The sequence below is a fragment of the Camelus ferus genome, chromosome 12 (genome assembly GCF_009834535.1).
Source record: "Camelus ferus isolate YT-003-E chromosome 12, BCGSAC_Cfer_1.0, whole genome shotgun sequence".
Classification (NCBI taxonomy): domain Eukaryota; kingdom Metazoa; phylum Chordata; class Mammalia; order Artiodactyla; family Camelidae; genus Camelus; species Camelus ferus.
In genome coordinates, this window is record NC_045707.1 from 6,872,891 (window position 1) to 6,891,769 (window position 18,879).

The 18,879-nt window shown below is 53.1% G+C and overlaps 1 long non-coding RNA gene across 2 annotated transcripts; it reads right to left on the reverse strand.

The window, feature by feature from the left end:
- Nucleotides 1-11,976: 11,976 nt before the first annotated feature.
- On the reverse strand, nt 11,977-17,051 carry LOC116667535. Of its 2 annotated transcripts, XR_004324354.1 has the most exons (3): nt 16,171-17,051; nt 14,473-14,607; nt 11,977-12,293 (listed from the first exon to the last, which is right to left on the reverse strand). It is a non-coding gene; the product is annotated as an uncharacterized LOC116667535 (long non-coding RNA). The 2 variants fall into 2 exon arrangements; XR_004324355.1 differs by lacking the exon at nt 14,473-14,607.
- Between the last annotated feature and the right edge of the window lie 1,828 nt (nt 17,052-18,879).

The following is an 18,879-nucleotide window of genomic DNA, read 5'->3' on the forward strand; positions in this document are numbered from 1 at the left end:
ACATAAGCTCTGTGAGGACAGGGATCTTTGTCTGTCTTGATCCTAGCTGTATGTAAATCAGAGGCAAGCACATAGTAGGTGCTCAACAAACATTCGCCAGTGGGGAAAAATCCTCAGATGGTAATATTTAGCAAGAAGGGTGGGATGGCAGAGCTCCCCTGCCCAGAAGACAGCCTAGTCTAGCAGCTGTCCCCTTGTTAGCTTAGTCCCCCCACAGCGGGGGTCGGGAGGCCAGAGTCCTCCCCACTCTGCAGCCAGGAAGCGTGTCACTGTCACTGCAGTGCAACTGGGCCTCTCGTGTGAGGGAGGGACCCAGGCAATTTTCTGGCTCACAGTTCATTGCAGAGCTGCCTAGTGACACAGACGGGCCCGCAGGCTCAGGAAGGCCCTGTTCCAGCAGACGTAGCCTGGGACTCCCGCCCTAGAGCCCAGCAGGGCATCTCCACCCCCGGGACTGGAGGAGTTTCCAGGCTAAGTCCCAGGATGTCATCTGGGGGCTGGGCTACCGCCCCCTCCCCAGCCACAGTCCCCTCACGTGTGCGTGGCACTCCCCCGTTACAGTTTACAAAGTGCGTTCACAGACATTATCACATCGGCTCCTAAACGCCCCCTAAAAACCACAATAAATCTCTCGCTCTGGCTTCCAAGCCCACCGGCTGCTGCGTAATCAGTGAGCAGAGAGGCCTCAGGGCCCAGAGCCTGCCAAGCCGACGCCAGCAGGGGCAGAGGGGGGTCCACGTGGGCGGGTGGCAGGTGGCGGGTGGCAGGCCCAGCTGGGGCGCTGCGGGAGCGAGGAGCTAGCCGGAGGCCCAATCCTGCAAAGAAGAAAAAACGCTGTCTGGGAGAGCAGCCAGCGGGGCTGGAGGGGAGAGGTCTGGGAACCAGCCTGAGGGGCGGGCCAAAGGTTAGGGAGGGGCCGGGAGGGTTCCTTCGCACTTAGGAGTGCCACGAGGGAGGTGGGCTCATGGCCAGGAACCAGGGGCCCAGAGACAGCTGGCCTCAACTGGCTTCTCACCGGCTTTTCTCCACCACTGGGATAACAGCCCTGATGAGTTAGTTTCCAGTGCGAAGGCCTTTGTGCTTGCTCCCCTCTGCCTGAATACTTTCACTGCCTTTTTGAAATCCAAACCCTCCTTGACAGTTCAGAACTCCTCCACCTGTAGATCCCTCCCTACCTTCTGGAGCCTGCTCTTCAGGATCCCCCTGCCCCCTGGGGCACCTCTCCTTGAGTTGTCAGGCCCCTTTCCTTCTTTGTACCTTGTGCCCCTGAGGGCAACAGCTTTGCAGTGGCCCAGAGTCAACCCCCCCCACACACACACACACATGTGTGCGTGCGCACATGCACACTGAGTCACAAGCGATGGTATGAGGCGGGGGGCTGCTGGCAGAGCAAACATCCCAGCCCAGAGGGTTGTAGAGGGAGGTGAGACCCCACGTGACAGGCCCAGAAAGCACTGCCCCTGTGTTTTCAGCCCAGCACCCAGCCCTGGGCGGCCACAGAGAAAGAACTCCCCGATGTCTGAGCTAAATCAGCCAGCAGCCGCAGTTGGGTTTTGTTTTTTTTACCATTTCCCTTGATTCTCCAAGTTATAGGAGCTCAGCTTACAAACTGTGGAAAGTTCAGGGAAGTTTAAATAAGCAGGGTGAGGGAGGGCCTGGCCCGAGGGGGCTGCGGCTGCCCTGGCAGGCATCCCTCCCACAGACAGGCCTGTGTGTTCCCCCTGCTGCCGGGCCGTCGGGCGGGTGTCCGGGCCAGCCGCGGGCTTGACCTCTGGGCCGCAGAGGCGGCTGCTCCATCACAGCGAGATTGTGGCAGTGTCACAGAGAGCGGGGAACAGGTGGCGGCTTCTCTGTGGTCACCTCTGAAAGGATTGGTGTTTTCCTTTTTTCCTTGATATGAAAACCAGCTGCTGGGCCTGGGCCTGGTGGGAGGAGGCACCGTGGTCCTGGTGAAGTGTTCACCATGTGGTGTCTGAAGTGGGTCAAGGCAGTAGAAATGAGGGAGCTAGGGGTGGGAGGTGACGCTGGAATCCCCTCAGAGACAGCCCCAGGACTGGGCTCGGGGAAGCCCAGGGCCTGGCTCCTCAGCCTGCTGTCCCAACTCCTTTTCCCTAATGAGGAATTTGTATACAGAAATATAAAGAACTCTTACAACTCAACAATAAAGGGACAAATAACCCCGTTTTAAAATGGGCAAGGAACATGGACAGACATTCTCTAAAGAAGATACGCAAATGGCCAATAAGCACATGAAAAGATGCCCGGCATCATCAGTCACCAGTCAAAACCACAGTGAGAGACTGTTTCTCACCCCCTGGGATGGCTGTAATCAAAAGACAGAAAATAAAAAGTGTTGCTGAGGATGTAGAGAAATTTGGACCCTCATGCACTGCTGGTAGGGATGTAAAATGGTGCAGCCACTATGGAAGACAGTCCGGCCACTTAAAGAGTTACCATATAACCCAACAATTCCCCTTCTAGACATCTACTTAAGAGAAACGAAAACACATAACCACGTGACAGCTTGTATGGCATGTTAGTAGCAGCATTATTCATAATAGCCCAAAATGAAAACAACCCAAATGCTTACTAACTGGTGATAAATGGATGAGTAAAATGCAGAAGTCTGGTCTGTCCGTTTCAATGGGATATTATTTGGCCATGAAAAGGAATGACGTACTAATTCATGCTACAAGAGGAGTGAATCTTAAAAAAAAAATTATGCTAAGTGAAAGAAGCCAGACACAAAAGGTCATACATTGTCTGCTTCCATTTATGTGAAATGTCCAAAATTGGCAAATCCATAGAGACAGAAAGTAGATTAGTGGTTCCCAGGTGCTGGGAGTAGGGGAAATGGAGAGTGACTACTAATAGGTAGAGTTTCTTTGGGGGATGACAAAGGTGTTCTGGAATTAGAATTAGATAGTGGTGATGTTGCACAACTTTATAAATATACTAAAAACTACTGAACTGTAGACTATAAAAGGGTGAATTTTATGGTATGTGAGTTATATCTCAATAAAGCTATTTTTTAAACGATAAAAATCTCAATAAAGCTGTTTTTTAAATTATAAAATATCCCACACCTCAATCTACCCCACAGGCCGCCAGGAGTTGGCCCTGCCACCTGCCCAGGCTTGGCCCCTGCCCCTTCCAAGCCACCAACTAGGAACAAGCATGGGGGACCAGGTAGTGGATGCCCTGATATAGGCAGAGGACCCTGCTTCCGCCAGTGGGTCGCACTTGTGTCTGCCGCAGGCCCTTTGCTCTAGCTATCCCTTCTTCCTGAAACACTCTCCTCCTCACCCTCTCCTGCTCATCCTCTGGATCTCAGTTCACATGTCGGGTCCTCAGAGAGCCCTTACCTGATCCCAGACTCTGTGACTGAGTCTCTCTCCTCTCACACAGTTCCCAACCTTCAACACAAGCATGGTGCCAACACAGAGCAGGCACACAATAAACCTTAGCCGAATGAGTGAAGCAGGAACAAGAATTTCGGTCTGAGAACGTGTCGGGAAGTAGGGGCTGCAGAGGAAAGCAGGTAGGCTGAGAAGGGTGCTATGTGGGCTTTCCTCAGGGCAATGGCAGACCATGAGGATGAGGAGGGTGGCGTGCCAGACTCAGGTTCCAGAAAGATCCATTTGGCTATCCTGCAGGGGATGGACCAGCAGTACAAGCTGGAGGCATAAGACCAGGATGAGGCCATGGCCTCAATCCAAGCCTGGAGAGCCAGGGCCTAGCCTGGGGCTGTGCAGATTCAGAGGAGGGATACACTAGGAAGAATTTGGGAGCCAAAATCAGAGTGACTTGGAGATGGCGCCAATGTAGGGGAGAGGGAGTCCAGGGTGGTGTGGAGGGCTGGGTGAGGACTGGGACATTGCCGAGGTGGGAGCACTGCAGTAGGAGCATGTCTGGTGTGAGGTTATCTGAGGTGGCCAACTGTGGGACCCCAGCAAGCAGCGCCACCCCCACCTATCAGATCTATACAGTTACCCCAGTGACACCTGCCATATCCATCCCCTGTGACCCTGTATTCCCCTGGGTCAGGTCTCAGCACTCCTACTGACCACGACCACAGCCTCCTCACTGGTCTCCCCAGCCCAAACCATTTGCCTTTTCTCATTCATCCTCTGTGGTGCCACCAGCACAGGCTGGGTCATTCCTCACCTCAGAAAGCTTCAATATCTCCTCATTGCCCTCAGAATGAAGGCCAGATGCCTCACTGGGGCTGATGAGACCCTCTGTGGTTGGCCCACCTGGCTTTGTGTCTTCCTCCCATCCCACATTCACCCATCCCGTTCCACACATCCTGTGCGTTTGGGTATGCTGTTCTTCTACCCCACACGCCCTCTTCTCCTCTCTGCCTGGGTATTAAGACCACCTCCTCTGCCCCCCCCCCCCGACTCCTGAGTCTTGGCAGCATGGAGCCCTCAATTCTGCCAGTGTTTTCTGGAACCCACACCAGGAGGCAGGACCCCATCAAAGTTTTTAGTGATGGCGACTTTATTTGAAATGACTTAGAAATGTTCAACAATCAAATCACGTTTAGTCACAAACCTTTTGGGTGACTTTAAGTTGAAAAGAAGTAAGGATCCTTTGGTCTCATTCTGCCCCGTGGAGAAGTTGCTTCAGGCCCAGACACATTGGATGTCAGCCCACAAGAGCAGAGATTTGTCTGTTGAGTTCATGGATACAGCCCCAGTGCCTGGGACAGTGCCCAGATAGCTGGACTGCTGAGGTAGGGCTAGATGGGTGGAAGGAAGGATGGTGGGTGGCCAGGAGGGAGGCAGGCAGGGGCAGGGAGAAGGATGGGTATATGGATGGATGCGTGGATGACAGGAGGGATGTGTGGAGAGGGTTCGTATCGGCCATGGACCACTTTAAGCCCAGCCTCCAGCCCAGAGCACAGACAGTGTGACCCTTCTTGGTGTTGGGCTGGGATTCATGTATCCTCCATCGGCATAGAAAGCCCTAGCTTTCTAATCCACCGGGGGCTGCCAAGCTGGAGACCCCTTTTGGCCATGGGCATCTGCCTGTTTGGGGCTCAACCACCCCCTACCCCTTGCAGGGTCTCCAGCCTCCCTTAGGCCCAGCTGGCCTTTCCAGCTATTTGCCAGAACTCTCTAGAGCCATCCTTGACACCTCTGCTCTCTCTCTCTCTTTCCCCACATCCAATCCATCAGCAAATCCGGTTAGATTATTTTCAGCAGCCTCCTATCTGTCTCCCTGGTGCTGCCCTTGCCCCTCCCCACTGTCTATTCTCCACTCAGCAGCCAGAGGGATCCTTTTAAATGTTGAGTCCAGGAGGCCTCACCATCTGGCCCCCATTTCCTCTCTGAGCTCATCTGCTACCGCCTCCCCCTCCCTCACTCCCCTCCAGCCCCAAGGGCCTCCTCGATTCCTTGACCGCTCCGAGCTCCCGCTCCAGGCCTTTGCCTTGTCTGATCCCTCTGGCTGGAATACTCTTTCCCCAGAGAGCCATCTGACTCACCTCCTCACCTCCTTGCCATCTTTGCTCAAATGTCACTTTCTCAATTAGACCTTCCTTGGATACCTTATTTACAAATGAAAAAAATAGCCACCCCTTGTTTCCCTTCTCTGTTTTATTTTTCTTCTTAGCATTTACTGCTCTGGAGCACAGTATGTTTTACTTCCTTATTTACTTCCTTGTTACGTTTTTTGTCTATGATCCTCCATTAGAAAGTGACCTCCATGAGGACAGTGATCCTGTCCACTGCTGTGTGCCCAGCACTGAGCACAGGGTCTGCAGGGCACAAACGAGGTGCTCAGCAAACTGGTGCAGAATGAATGAATGAATGAATGAATGAACCTCTCCAGAGTCCAGACTCGCTCCTCCTGGGGTAGCCTGTCCTAAGCTCAACACCCATACAGGTCCTCCCAGCCCCATCACTGCCGTTATTCCTTGGCCACTGGCAGCCCTAGCCCACCACATGGCCACTTTGAAGAGTCCCAAAGCCCCAGGGGGCTGCCGCCCTGCCCGAGAGCTGCCCACACTCTCTCAGAGGCTGCCGGGTGGCTCCCAGAGTTGAGTTCAAGGGAAGATGGTCCAGGGCTGGCCCACTCCCTCTTGGTTCAGAATCATGTATGGTTTGTGCAGCCCCTTCCCCAGCGGGCCCATGTGGACCTTAGCAGCCGGGATTCCTCTGAATGCCAACCCCAGCCACCACTGTACATTCTCCTGCTCGTCCCCCTTTTTTTCTCCCCACTTTAATCCACATTCATTGTCCTACTTGAGCCTCAGATCCAGCCTGGCCAGGTAGACAGAGTGGATGGAGTGGAGTTGTGGGGTCACTGAACAGTTGAAGAGCTCAGAGAGGTCGTGTGAGCTGCCCAGGGCCCCCAGCAATATTGCAGGCCTCCCTGGTGCTGGGCTGGATGAGACTGGATGGAGTGTGCTGGCTCCTTCCTTGCCACCCCCACTGCACTGGGGACACTGAACCGGGGGTGGGAGTCCCCAAGCCCAATCCAAGCCCATGAATGATGAGCCAACAGGAACTTCAGTGAAATCAGCTTGGGGACTGAGGCCAACAAATCGATGAGCGGTGACAGCTCGACTCGAACGTTTCACACTGGCTTCACGCGGATGCCGCTGCAGAGATGTGGCAGAGACGTGGCTCTGGAGACCGGTGAGAGGAACTCGCTGGCCGTGGAGGTCAAGTGTACGTGTGTGCATGTATGTGCGTGCTCATGTGTGTGCGTGTGTCATAGGGCACAGGACTTATGAACAGAGATCACCATGAGCCCCCAAATCCACATCCTTCCCCAGTGGGATGGGGTGACTCCTCTAAGGGTGGCCTAGTGATGGGGAGGGGCACCCAGGAGAGAGAGAAGAGGGTGTCTACTCAGCAGAGGGTACAACAGGAGAGTCCTAACTAACACACAGGGTAGTAATGTCAGCTAGGCCCAGGTGCAAAACCCAACTCAGCGGCTCACTCTCTGGATTTCAGGGCTAAGCTCTCTAAGCCTCAATTATACTATCTGCTAAATGGGTCTAATAATTCCCATGTCAAAGGGTGGTCAAGATTAAACAAGATGATGCAGGCATTCAATACATGATAACTATTTAGGTTACTGCTAGTTTTATTAGAGCTCACATTTTTGCAGGAGGATAGGCAGCCCATCTGTTCTAGAAGCGATCGCCGAGCCCCTCCTTCTGCCTTGCCATGAATGGAACACCAGACACAAGGCCCTGCCCTCAAGAGACTCACAAATAATAATAACAATGTGCATGAATGTGTACGTCCCAGCCAGCTGACTTTCCAAGGCCGCGTGGTTCCCTGCTTTAAAAGTAGACTCATTTAATCCCCTAGAGAACCCTGGAGTTGAGGGCTGCTACCATCATTCCTACAGATGATAAAACAGAGAAGTGAAGCAACTTGCCCATGGTTACCCAGCAGGCGAGCGGCAGTCCCAGGATTTGAGTCAATGACCTTATCACCACACTCAGGCAGGACAGAAACCTGCATGCCCTGGATCACTGACTGCTCAAACTGAGGCAGCACCTGGGGCTGGGGAACACTGGGGAGGGAGGGTGTTGAGGGGGGTGGCTTAGGAAGAGACTGACAGAGAGCTCCAAAGAGCAGGGACTTAAAGGCATGAAGACTAGGATAGGGAAAGAAGGAGAAGGGCAGGCCAGCAGGGAGGACAGCCTGGGCAGAGTCCCAGAGTGGGGAAAGGGCAGACCAGCCCAGGCTTGGCTCCCAGTGGCACCCTCCCGGCTGATGCAGCCCTCGAAGGCCGGCTCACGCTCTCTTGCCTTTGCCCATGCTATTCCCTGCTTGCGTGCCATTTCCCTTATTCTTGTCCCTTCCAAGTTCAGTGGTGGCAGGGCAGGATTTGAAAACAGGCCTGTGGATTCCCTGAGGCACTGCCCTGCTTCGCAGACAGAGTGAGACTTAAGTCAAGAGAGACCCAGGGTAGAGAGGAGTCTGCCAGCAAGAATGTAGTGAGTTGGGGGAGCAGAATGTGCAAAGACATGAGGGCAGAGTCAGGATTGGGCCTAGATCTGTCCTCCTGCATGGCCCAGAGTACCCCCCAAGCTGGTGCTCCTTCCACTGCCCTGCCCAGGGGACAGTAGGATGCAGAGGATGCTCACCCCCGGGGGAGAGCTCTGCCTCTGATTTGCTCAGCCAAGCTGCGGCTTCTCCCCAAGCCTTGGCTTCTCTCCTGCGACATGAAGTTGTGGGCTCACCTCAAGAATTATCTGAGCAAAGGTAAGGAAAGGCTCTAGCACAGAGTAGGCACTCAACAAATGCCTGGAGCACCCTGACAGAGCCCCCTGGGGCGGCCCAGCTGTCTAGGTCCTGCCATTGAGCCATTTCCCAGCCAGGGAGCCAGGAAGCTGGAGGGCAGGGAAGCTCTGGACTTAGCTTGGGTGGGGCTGTGATTTAGAGCAGTGAGGTTATTACAGAGATGAAATGCGAGCGGTGTCAAGGCCTGCGTCTGCCCTCAAAACCATGCTTTTCAAAAAGTCATTGCAGGGCCACCTCATCACTCAAGGTGCCCTGTGGCCCAGCTGACAGATGAGACGGGGAGGCTGATGTCTGGGGCCAGCCCACCCCTGGCCTGGACCACCCCGCAGCTCCCCGGACAGGGAGGCAGTGGTGTCTGCAGGGCTGCTCTACAAGCACAGGGCTGCTGGAAGCGGCCCCTTTCCCGCTCTGTCCTCTAAGCCCGGCTGTTATAGGGGACGCTTCAGCGCCGCGGAAAGGGAAGTGATGTGCCCAGGATGACACCACTGGAGAGGGAGAGCTGGGATTCCGACTCAGGCCCCGCTGCTCCTCCTGACTCCTCTCCAGGCAGCGCTGAGATCCTCCCCAGTCCATCCCCACTGGCCAAGCTGCCCACACACATTCCCACCTCAGGGCCTTTCCCCACGTGAAAACCCCAACCTGAAAAACCTGCTCTTCTCTCCACCCACCTGGTCCTAATTGACCTTTAAAAAGTGGTCACTTGCCTACCAGGCCCATCCTTAGCTCCTGGACACACTGCCTACCTATCCACCTGACCCTCATCCCTGCCCAATTCCTCTCCATCCTCCAGCTTGCCCTGCGTATGCCCTCTCTTTCAGGAAACTCCTGACCGGCTGCACCAATTCCTCCTCTGGGCTCATCCCTGGATACCACCCCTTTCCACCTGCTTTGTGATTTCTTGCTCAATGTCTGTTTCCCTCCTCAGACTAGGGCTCTGTGGGTGGGACAGGAGGTGTTGTTCACGTGTGTCACCTCAGCACCCAGCACAAAACCTGGCACAGACTGGGTGTTCAATCCTGGCTGTCCCTGCATGGAATCCATCCATCTAGCTTTTTGTGCAACAAATGTTTCTTGAGCACCAGGGATACAGCAGTGAGAAGACAGGCAGGGCTCTGTTCCAGTGCAGGTTTCGTTCTGGTAACAGACACATATGTGTATAACAAGATCAAGTGGGAATAATTGCTCTGAGGAGCAACAGAGCAGGGGAAGAACAGCAGTGAGGAGAGGGCAGGGAAGGGCGGTAAGGGAAAGTCTCTCTGAGCAGATGACATTTGATCAGATTTCTGAAGTGAAAGAAGGAGTGATGTAAATACCAGAAGAAAATAGATACTGGGGAGAAGGAAGAGCAAGTGCAAAGGTCCTGAGGTGGGAAGACACCTTGAGTGATGGAGGAACAGCAGGAGGTCAGTAAGGGAGATGGGGCAGGTGGCAGGAGCTTAGGTCAGAGGGGAACAAGCAGGGGCCACAGGCAGGGCTCTGCTTTGACCCTGAATAAGCTGGGAGCCATGGCTGGGTTCTGGGCAGAGAAGCACAGGATCTGACCTGAGTTCTAACAGGATCACTCTGGCTGCTGCATGGAGAATGGATTCCAGGGGGCCGAAGGGGAAGCGGGAGAATGGTGAGGAGGCTGCTGCACGCACACAGGTGGGCAGTGCAGGTGGTGCAGTGGATGTGGAAAAGGGGTAAATCTGTGGTATACTCTGAAACTAGAACCAATGATATTTGCTGACAGCGAATGAAGGAGCAGAGAGAAAGAGACAGAGAGAATATGAGGGGTGGGGCGGGAGAGAAGGAGGGAGGGAGGAGTCAAAGATGACCCCAAGGCTTTTGGTCTGAGAAAGTGAGTGGAAAATGAAGGTGCCGTTACCTGAGACGGGGGAGGTTGTGGAGAATTTCAAGCTCGGTTTGTGAGCTGCTGAGGAGAAGGTGTCCATTGGCCATCCAAATGGAGATGTGGCAGGCAAAAGGCATCGGCTGGATGGCATTGGGAGGGAAGACCAGGCTGGGTGTGGGCAACTGCTGTATGAGTCCCCACGTCTTGTACATAGTAGGTCCTCAGTAAATGCCCTGCAAGGGACACAGAGCTGCCCATGGCCCGGCTCCTGGCCTGCAGGTGAGGTGGACAGGGGCTCTGCTGCCAACCATGGAGAGCCCAAGCCCTGAGAGGGGCACATGGATTCCTCGGATGACATACGGGAGGGTGATATGTGAAGTCCCCTTGTCCAGGGTGGTGTAGGAGTCTTGCAGACAGGTGGGAGGAGGCAGGTGCTCCAGCTTTAGAGATGAGCTGGGGAACATTAGGAGGAAGGCCCAATGGAGCCAGTGGAGCTGGACTTAAGTGGACGGTACAGGAGCCCAACTCATGGTTCCAATCCAGGCTCTGGCACTTTAGGCAAGATACTTAACCCCTGAGGTCTCCATTTTTGCCTTTAAAATAGGAATGATAACTGTACCCCTGTATGGGTTGGTATGAGGATCAGATAAATTAATCCATATAAAGTACCCAGAATAAAGTGATGGCAGGTGCTCAAAACCATGACCTACCCAATAGTTCTGAGTCCAGAGAAGGCAGGGTGCTCCAGCTGGGAGCACAGCAAACAAGGGGAGAGAACAGGGCATGAGGCCCAAACACCTGGGACCCAGATAAGTGGGGGGGGGACTTCACTCCCTTCAGAAAATGGGGAGCAATGGAAGGTTCTGTGCAGAGAGAGGAGAGATGCTCTGTTCGGTCCCTGATTATCCTCCACCCATGCTTAGCTTGACACACCCCCTCCCATCCCAGGCCCAACAGTCCTACCCAACAACCTGCTTGCTGGGCTCAGGGGCACATCTCATAGTAAGATTTGACACTTGGCCCCATGTATTATTATTATGGTGTGACAAATGGGGAAACCAAGGCCCGGAGAACATCACGTAGATCCATGTCATCACACAGATTGCAGCTGGCAGAGCTAGGATGCAAACAAACCGATGTGGTGGACTCAACTCCAAAATCAACACTAGCCTCTCCTGGCTCTGAAACTGAACCAGAGCCCTTTGAAGTGGCTGGGCATTGTGTGCAGCACTGGACAGGCAAGGTGGGGTCTTTATGCCCACTGAGGGGGGCCGAGGCTGCAGGGTGAAGGGCCCCACAGCTTGTCCTTGGAGGAGCTGGGACCCGTCCCAGTCTGTTAGACTCCCGATGCCCGCACTAGGGGCCTGGCAGGCACGACACCTGGAACCCCGAGCTTCCTCTAACCTGGGCTGGTGGCTATTTCTGAGGTCCTCGCTCCCCTTTGGGATGATAGGGAGGACAGGAGACCCTGGGGCTTGTGTCACAGGGCCCTTTACTGTCTGTTCTCTTCCTTTGTCCTTTCAAAGTGGTTTTTCATCCCCTCCCAAGAACCGCCCTGGCCCACCAGGTCCCAGCCCTGCTCTGCAGAGTGGAGACTGAAAAGCAGGCTTAACTGCATCCTCTTAACAGTTTCACAGCCAGAAAAACCAGCAGAGGGAAACACAACGTTTGCTGACCGGGTCAGATCCAAGGTCACTCCATAAAAATGGATTCCTGGAAAAACATAAACAAGCAATTTACCCAGTGAATTTTATTGGCCTCAAAAAGAAAAAAAGCTATCCTATTTGAATAACGAAGGGAGATAAACCATTCCCACTTCTTCCTTTATTAGTGAATAAGGACACACAAAAACTCAACAGAAATGGAATGTTCACATGCAGCTTCAGATCCGATTTATTAGCCGCTTTTGTTTCATAAAAACCAGCATTTCTGTTAAAATAGGATGATGTCGAAAAGGTTTGTTTGCTTTAAAAAAATTGTATTTAATACAGATCAAGTCTTAGTTTTATTTTTTGTTTTTTACACAAAGCTCACATTCTCCTGACTTCACGCCTGTTACTACAGCCGAAGGGAAACTGATTTCAGAATCCATCTGATATGTCGGATTTCTTTGTGGCATCCACTTCATCGCTCAGCAGCCAGCCATGATGTCATAAGCCCATCAGATTTCCGGTAGGGGGGAAACGCTGGGGAATTGGAAAGAATGGATGTTTCTTACCCGTCAGGAAGGGGAGGGAAGGGGCTGGGTGTGTTTGGGAGGTGGGAGACAGAGGCAGGCTCAATGTTTGTGATATTAAATGTCAGGCAGAAACCTGAAAAATCCAGCCACCCAGATGTTTTCTAAATATCCAGATGTCTGGCACCGAGCAGACCCTGCTCCCCTACACCCCCGACCTCTCGTCCCAAGAGGCACGCAATGTTTCGGCTTTGACCTCAGGTCTATGGTGAGTGCACGCTGCCAGGAGCCATACATCCCAGAGGCTGCCCACCCTCGGGTTTGCAATTTTTTCTGAATCTTTACACATGGATGACAGGAGTAACTAGGTCCAGATTTTTAAAAGCTGTTGAAGCAGTGATTTGAAAAGTTCAGTCCCTGGAATTAGCTTCCACAGAATACACTACGCAAGCCAAAAAGGAGGAAAAAAATCCCTCAGCCAACACACACACAAACATATGTGACTCTTAAGCCATAAGAGTTAAAAACCCAAAACAAAACCAGCGAGTCTGAGAACCAAGGACTCGCGACTGACACTGAGAAGAGATGAGCCCTCCCCCAAGAGCACACTTCCCCCAAATCAGAAAAACACCAAACAGCTTTGTTCTTCCTGACAAAGCCCCTCGCTTCCAAGGAACAGGCAGTTGCCAACAAAAGCACAGGGTAGAACTAATTTACACTCAGACTCAGGGCTTCAAGGAGTCATAAAGTACAGTAATGGAAATGGCTTTGCCTAGGAAACTGCCTCCCCACAACTGGCAATGGGGACCCCTGGGCCTGGGGGAGCCCCGCAGGCCACAGACTAGCAGAGTCCCGGCTTCCGGGGGCCTGGCCACATGCCCACTGAGGCCACCTCCAAGGCCTGTGACATCACGGCTAATTGCTCCTGAAAATGAGCCAAGAACTGCAGGCCCCTGGGGCCCAAACCCTGCGACTTCACAGGGAGCCAGGAGGAGAGGCAGCTGGGGAGGGGGACCAGCTCCAATTAGAACTGAGTGCATGGATAATGAGGAAAGGGGTGGCCAGGGTAGGGTGTCTGACAGAGAGCAGGAGGAGGTGAGTAGGGGCTCAGGGCTGGAGGCTGCGGGGCTCAGTGGCATCTTCTCTTAGAATATCCCCTGTGCTTTTCAGATGCAGAAATTGAGGGCCAGGAGTGGCTGAGTGGCCCACCCAAGGTCACCAGGCTAATTAGAGGGACAGCCAGTACTGGGGAACAGAAAACATAGGCCTGGCATTGGTTGCATGGCTGTTCCCCGAACGGCATCTAATTTAATCCTCACAACACCCTGTAGGGGAAGGGTTATCATTAACCTCAGTTTCCAGAGGAGCCAATGGAGGTGTAGAGAGGTTAAGTAATTTGCCCAGGGTCACACAGCTCATCATTAGCAGAACTTGGTATGAACCTCTGAGTCACCGACTCTGAGTCCAGTGCTCTTTCTGGTGGGTGGGGAGAGGCAGTTAAGTTTAACTGGGAGCAGTGAATCTGGTTGAAGTACATTTTTTAAATGGTGGTGATCCCCACAGAACAGAAGGGACCAAATTTTTGCAAATTAATTTTTTAAAGCAATTCCAGTCAGGAGGGTTGGCTGGCTGGGTGGGTGGGTGGGTAGACCATTTTTTATTCTGTCCCTGCCAGAGCCTGAATAAAAGCACACAGACACCCTCTAGCTGTGCGTGGAGGCCGCTCAGTCCCCTGAAGTGGGGAGGATAGGGGGGCGCTAAAAGCCTTGTCAGGCATATGTGAGAGTATAATCTGCCACAGGAAAGCTGCCAGGCGCTCAGGTCTGACAGAGCCAGGGGAGGGAGAGATTCACTGAGCAGAGAAACTATAAAAAATAAAAATAAGAGTTGGCCCTCTAAGCCTGATTCCTACTTTCCAGCCAGGAGTTTAAATGAACTTCAGGTCACCTGGGCTGCTGTTTGTGGTCCAGAGGCCTGAGTGTGGATCAGAGATGCACTGCCCAGGGTCCTGTCTGTCCAGGATGTTGGGGAGGAGGGGAGTTACTGTGGCCCTGTACCCTGGTCATCCTGGGGACCCTGCTGGCCACCACCTTCTCCCAGAGTGGCATTTGAAGGAAACCAAGCCTCCAAGAGCTGGGACAGAAGAATGAGGAGTAGGCTGGTCTGAGCTTAGAGAACAGGACACTTACCTGTCCCCAGGCGTCCCCAGAAAGGTTCCCCTCCCTTCCCAACGGCCAGCCTTGGTGCTTCAGGGGGCCATATGTGCCAGGGCCATCACCCTGCTCTCTTCCTCACCAGACCTGCTGGTTTCTTTTACTTCGTTTCTGTGAACAGCAAATGGGGTGTGGAGCCCAGGACTCAGGCCAGGGAAGGGGAAAGAAAAATTTCTGCCATCCTGATGCCTGACTAGGCTGAATAGCTCCCCCCTTTTTTTTTTTCCTGGGGAAATTCTACTTATCATTTATTTGCTTTGCTTATCCTCCACCCAGAAGAGATTCAGACCCAGCCCTCATGGTGCTTACATTTGATTCAGGGAAACAAACATTAACTCAATAATGACATTAAAATGTCTGTGGAGGGAGTGGTTCCCAGGCTATAAGAGTCTGCCAAAGGGGAAGTATCAGGTCAGGGAAGACTTCCTGGAGGAGGTGACTGGGGCCCAAAGGATGAGGAGGCATTAACCCTTCTGACTCACTGTCACTTCTGCAGAGAAGCCTTTCCCAATACCCACTCAAGGTTGCCTCTTGTCCCCTACTTCATTTCCTTCCTTGCCTGTTGTTCACCATTTATGTCCCTGCACTGGTCTGGAAGTCCCATGAGAGCAGAGCCTGGGTCTGTCTTGTTCACCACTGAATTACCTGTGCCTGGGACATTATATATGTTTGATGACTACTTGTTGGTTAAAAATAAATAAATAAATAAACAACACTTGGAAAGGACCTGTGGTAGGAGGAATCACAGAGAATAGGAGGGCATAAGATTAAGAACAGAGACAAAAGTCACAGAGAGTAGTGAGAGATGAGACTGAGCCACTCCAAGAACCACCCAGGGCCTGAAGGTGTTTCCTCCCACCTCTGGGTCCCCTTCTGCCCTTCCCCTGTGGCAGAGACTGGGGTTGGGTGTCTTCTTTCTCCTACAAAAGAGTATCACATAGATACCCTACCCCACTTGCTCTGTTCCAGGCATAGCTCCCCTGGAAATGAGGGAAGTGGGTACTAACATCACCTGCTCGATACTCTCCATCTCCACTCCTGCCTTCCCTCCTCCAATCATTCCCTTGTCTGATGCTGCAGGAACACCGGGAGGCACAAAAAGGCAGTGGCTGACAGATCCTGGGGTCCCAAACCAGGCCCTCTCCACCGCACCCCGGCCCAGGTCCCATCTGCACTCCCGCACTACCAGCCTGGCACCCTTCCTCCTCCCTGAGGCTGAAGTGGAAGCAGAGAAGGAGCAGGGCTCTCTGCTGGACCAGAACGGGTTTGAGTCCCCTCAGCTGATTACCGGCGTGTGTCTGCTCGCCAAGCTGCCCTCTGCCCCTTAGATTCCTCACAGGTTAAATGGAGATGCCCCAAGCTCCTAGCAGGGACAGCGCGGGTGCTTGGCGGACCTGCCTGAAAGGCTCAGAATCAGTCTCCTCTGGTTTTCCTCTACGACTCAGCTCAGTTACTCCTCCCCCAACTTTCTCTTACACCTCATCTGCAGTATCTAATGCTGGGGTTTGGCCGGCGGGCGAGCGGGATCCCAGCCCCAGCGCTGAGCCTCCGTCTCTGCGCAGACCCCCTCTCCGCGCCTCGAGCGCAGTGCACTCCAGCAAACTTTCCGCATCCGCCACCCGCCCGCGTTTACACCTCCTGGTGGTTCTGCGGCGCGTGTCCACACAGCCTCACCTGCCCCCGGATTGCTGGAGGGTGATTCAGTCACAGTCCGCGTCTCCAGTCTCACCCGCCGCGAGTTACGAGGACCGCCAACCTCAGCCTTAGGGATCATTCTGGACTCCCTCTGGATTTCGGGGGCGCCTTATCCGGCTCACCTGCGCTCTTCTACCCCGCTTTGGCAGCCGCCAGGTCACTGAACACGCCTCAGCTCAGGGGCCGCGTCCACACCGCCTTGGAGATGCCTCAGCTCCGGGGCCGCGTATACACTGCTCAGGGCTCACGAGATACTTCAGAGCGCGGACCGGGACGCAGACCCCGCGACAGCTGCCCAGAATGGGAATTGATGCCCGAATCTTCTCCCGGTGACCCCCATGCCCGGAAAGCCGGCCGGGGGTTGCTTACCTTGCCCTCGCCCTCACGCTCCTGTCCAGGAGACGTCGTCTCTTTCATACATTTTGCAATATTGTCGATGGCGAAAGTAAATGTTATAAATCCTCTCCTGGTCACTTGGCAGTACCCCAACCTCTCCTCTTTCCTTTTTTTTTTTTTTTTTTTTGGCCTTTAAGACAATACTCAGCCCCAGCTGACGGCCGCTAGCCCGGGGGCTCCAGGCAGGCGCGGCGGGGAGGGCCTTGGGCGGGGCCTGGGCGGGGCGGGGCGGGGCGGGGCGGGGCACGCCGGCTCTGGCCACCCTCCCTGGGGGAAGACTTGCAGACCACTAGAGCTCCTGTTCCGGCTTTTGATTGGTCGGCCAGTCGGCGATGCTGACGTCTGATTGGCTAAGACGAAGAAGGAGCTCAGGCTGTGGGGGTGGGGGTTGCGTGTTCCATTCTTTGCCTTTTCTTTCTGTGGCCTCCGCAAGTCTTTTGGGCCCTCCTGAGATCTGCAGCATTTTCTTCGCTGCTTCTGTGCCCCATCATAATACTTAACTACCCCGAGTGTAAATGCGTTTCTTTGTCCTTTTCTAACCAAATAATTAGCACCTTGAAGTCGGGACACCGTGTTTGTGCAGCTCAACACTGTGTCCACAAGACCTGGCACACAGGAGGTGCTCAAAACGTGTTTGTTGATTGAATTCATGGAAAAATGTATATTCAGGTTTTTAGAGCTATCTTTAAGATTGGTAACATTCCTAGAAGATGGTATCGCTGTTGTTCTAGAATGGGGAGACTGAGGTGCAGAGAAACGCTGTCACCAGGGACATACGTACATCAGTGGACCTCAGATCTCTACACAGTGATATCCTGTGGAGTGTCGGGGTCTCAGTTTCCCATCTATCAATTCATCTAGAAGGTGAATTATTTAAATGAACGGGCTATACGGAGCACTGTGCTTAGCAGTATGGATGAGAGAGCTCTGCCTTCATGTTAAAGCATGGTAGCCTGCCGCATGCTCTCCCTCCCTGGAACCCCCTACCCTCCTCCCCGCCAAATCACAGGGGTGGTTAAAGGCACTCTGCTCAAACCAGGCTGCCCTGACCTCTCCTGAGGGTTTGGGTGCATGTGGGAGGATTTTCCTGGGGGAGTCACAGGGAATATCATTAAGCAAAAAGTCTTGAGCAGTTCTTGGAAACAACCCCCACCCTACCCCAGGAGGGGCCTTTTGGTTGCCCAGTGGTCTCTGATCTGGGGACACGGCTTCCTCTCACAAAGGAAGATGTCAGAGCTGCTTCTGGAGTTGGATGGGGAGGGTTAATTGACCAGAAAAATGCGTTTGAGATCTTGGGTAGCCAGATTCAGGTGTGTGGAGGAGCCAGCTTGGTAACACAGTGAGTTCTCCCTGTGTCTCTGTCTTCACATGGCCTTCTTATAAGGATACAAGTCATTGGATTTAGAGCCCACTCTGATCCAGTATGACCTCATCTTAACGTCATTACATCAGCAAGGACCCTATTTCCAAATCAGGTTACAGTCACAGGTACTGGTGGTTAGGGTTTCAACATATCTTTGGGAGGCCACACAATTCAACTCACAATAAGACTCAATGAGGAAAGAACATTTCGTCAGAGGGAAACAGCAAGAGAAGAGACCCTGAGGCTGCCCAGGGTAGATTACCCTCCTAGCAACCCACTGCTCTTTTGAGGCTTATCTCCAGCTTATCTCGGTTCCTGGTACCTCGCAGCTGCCTAAACAGAGCCAGGAGGGAGCTGACTCCCTGGCCTCTCCTTCCAGTAGACCCTGCTCATCCTGGGTTCCTGAGAAGAGCCTTCCTTCCTCCTCCTGTCTGCCTGGTCCCCACCCCTACCAGCATCCCACATGCAAGATGGACAAGGACAATAAAAGCTGTTTCACAAGCAGGTGGTGATTAATCGCCGAGTTAATTAAAGAGGCAGTAATTACTCTTGGATTTCAGAGGCAGGAGTGATGTCTTAGGCAGGGGTGGGTGGTCAGCCTAGGTCTCCCAAGAGGTGGAGCTGGAAGATAGAAAGGATTTGAAAAGGCAGGAAGCAAAAAAAAAAAAAAAAAAAAAAAAGGAAGTAACGCTTTAAAAAAGTGAGTGCTTCAGCCATAGCTATAACAGTTTATTTGACAGAATCAGGTGGTGGGCTTAAGAGGTTTATGCTCGCTTCTGTCCTTTTCCATGTCTTTGAAATATTTCATTAACAACAACAACAACAAAAAGGCAGGGGGTAGGTTAAGTATTTCTAAACTCCAGTTTGGGATTTGTAAATGGCCTCAGATACCAGTGTAACTCACTCTACACAGTGGAGAGGGCCCTAAA